General features: G+C 38.7%; 1 non-coding gene across 1 annotated transcript; it reads left to right on the forward strand.

Moving 5' to 3' along the window:
• The first annotated feature begins 1519 nt into the window (after positions 1–1519).
• Positions 1520–1592, forward strand: Trnak-cuu (transfer RNA lysine (anticodon CUU)). The gene has a single exon. It is a non-coding gene; the product is annotated as a tRNA-Lys (tRNA).
• The last annotated feature ends 1228 nt before the right edge of the window (positions 1593–2820 follow it).

The following is a 2820-nucleotide window of genomic DNA, read 5'->3' on the forward strand; positions in this document are numbered from 1 at the left end:
ACTTACTTACTTACTTACTTACTTACTTACTTACTTACTTACTTACTTACTTACTTACTTACTTACTTACTTACTTACTTACTTACTTACTTACTTACTTACTTACTTACTTACTTACTTACTTACTTACTTACTTACTTACTTACTTACTTACTTACTTACTTACTTACTTACTTACTTACTTACTTACTTACTTACTTACTTACTTACTTACTTACTTACTTACTTACTTACTTACTTACTTACTTACTTACTTACTTACTTACTTACTTACTTACTTACTTACTTACTTACTTACTTACTTACTTACTTACTTACTTACTTACTTACTTACTTACTTACTTACTTACTTACTTACTTACTTACTTACTTACTTACTTACTTACTTACTTACTTACTTACTTACTTACTTACTTACTTACTTACTTACTTACTTACTTACTTACTTACTTACTTACTTACTTATTTACTTACTTACTTACTTACTTACTTACTTACTTACTTACTTACTTACTTACTTACTTACTTACTTACTTACTTACTTACTTACTTACTTACTTACTTACTTACTTACTTACTTACTTACTTACTTACTTACTTACTTACTTACTTACACAATTAAGCAGTTTAGAAATTACATTCGCTTGTTCGTCTGACTTTTTAATTTCGCCAGCTTCAGAAAAATCCTTAAAAGTGAATTCATCTTCGCAATCGTATCCCTTTTTGTCACGTCTCGAAAAAACATGGTCCTTAAAATAGTAAAATCATTTCATTCCGTGTAGTGTTTCTTTTTGTCGTTCCTTTTGATTGTTAAGAATTGAGGCTCGTGTGCCCTGATCAAGGCTCAAGTCACCCACACTCGGCAAAAGAAACATCCAAAACGTGTGACAATAATGGTTTTCCGAATCCCCGAACATTGAGAACCACGTTCCTTTTTTACGGTTCGTCAATCAAACGTAGGAACCCATTTATTACTGGACCGTGTATGTAGTTTGAATCAAGAAAAGGGGTCATCAAGTATAGGCAATACCTAGGCATGGCAAGAGTGGGAGGAGTCTATTGCATCATTGAGATCATCACACAGAATTCGTTTTGCCTTTCTGCGAACATGAATGGCTACGGTTGTAGTCGGATTTATTCCTCGGATCCAGAATGAGACTGCATCAGGCAGCTGCGACCGAACAAACGTCTAGGTCAAAAGCAGTGATTACATGCGATAAAAATTATGTTCCTTTATGATGCCTTGTATCCTTATGCTTGTGTTATTTTACTTGCTAAATCCTAGCCGTGGCAGAAAACGATGAGACGATGAGGGAGAAACTTACAATCGCCATGTGGTTTCCCACGCAAAGAAGAAACGGTGTAACACACCTGCTTTAGCTGTCAAAGCTTTTCGAATCCTTGTGGAATGGAAAATGTTTTGAGGGAAGGATAGCACAGCACGCTGGGTGATTATTTCCCAACGAGAGAAGATCACTGATCGATTAGTTGTGCAGAGCAAATTTTGTGCCCTACAGATGCCCGGCTAGCTCAGTCGGTAGAGCATGAGACTCTTAATCTCAGGGTCGTGGGTTCGAGCCCCACGTTGGGCGAGATGTTTTTAGGATTCCAACGGAATGATTAATGTGGGGATTTTGGTTGGCTGAGGGTTTTTACTATGTTTCATCATAGTTGAGAGAGAAAAATCTAAACGATTTTTATAATTATTGTCGATGCGAAAGAACGTTTGAACATGCCCATCTTTCGTATAAAAATAAATTTCTGGATTTTTTTATGTCTGTTTGTCTGTCAGACTAGCCCTTTTAGATTCTGAAACTACTGGACCGATTGGCGGATAAATATGCAGGCAGGGTTGTTTTGGGACGGGCAAGGTTCTTAAGATCTTGTTAGCTTCCCGGAAAAGCTGTTCTCGTTCAACGATCTTCCATACTCAGCGTGGTCGATACTTTTGTATGCCGCCTTGAAGTCTATGAACAGGTGACGCTTTGGAACCTGGTATTCACATCATTTCTGGAGGATTTATCATAGGTCGTAGATCTGGTCCGTTGTCGACTGGCTGTCAATGAAGCCGGCTTGATGACTTCCTACGAACTCATTCGTTTTAGGTGACAGACGACGGAAGATTATCTGGAATAGTACTAAGATAGGCGCATGCAAAAGGGTTTTCTTTCTGAAGTTCTCACATTCCAAATGGTCGCCTTTCTTGTAAATGTGGCAAATTACCTCTACCTCCCACTCCTCCGGAAGCTGTTCGGTTTCCCAGAACCTGACTATTAGACCGGCCCACATTTGTATGGAGCGAAAAAAAAGTTCTCAAAATTCACGGGGCACCCTCTAGAATCGTGCATTTGGATGAGAAGAACAATCTGTGAAAGATTCAACTCAATCGGTTGAAAACTGAGCTGGCGCAAATGAGTTGAAGGTTTGTATGGAATGTTCAGTCCAAATATATGGGAAATTGGATGACCTCCAGTCTCTCATGCAGCACACCGGTTTGGCGAGTTCGATTTGGCTCAGAATTGAAAGAATAACAGTTGATACCCTAATGAACAAATTTGCAGAAGACTATATCATGATAAAACTTAATTTAGTTGCGGTTTTAGCCAACGAAACCAGGATTAGGACATCTTCCCCCGTTTACTCTCGGTTGTTACATGCAACACGTGTTTGCCGTTCGAAACTTGCTCACTACATCATAGGCGGCTCTCCGGTCTACTGACTATCAACCAATGCATCAGGCAGGTGGTCAACTTTTCAATGCCTATCTCGACGAGTTGAGGTATGATACTATCCTTACCAGCTGCCTTGTTGATCATCTCA

This window comes from Aedes albopictus, chromosome 2 (genome assembly GCF_035046485.1).
Source record: "Aedes albopictus strain Foshan chromosome 2, AalbF5, whole genome shotgun sequence".
Classification (NCBI taxonomy): Eukaryota; Metazoa; Arthropoda; class Insecta; order Diptera; family Culicidae; genus Aedes; species Aedes albopictus.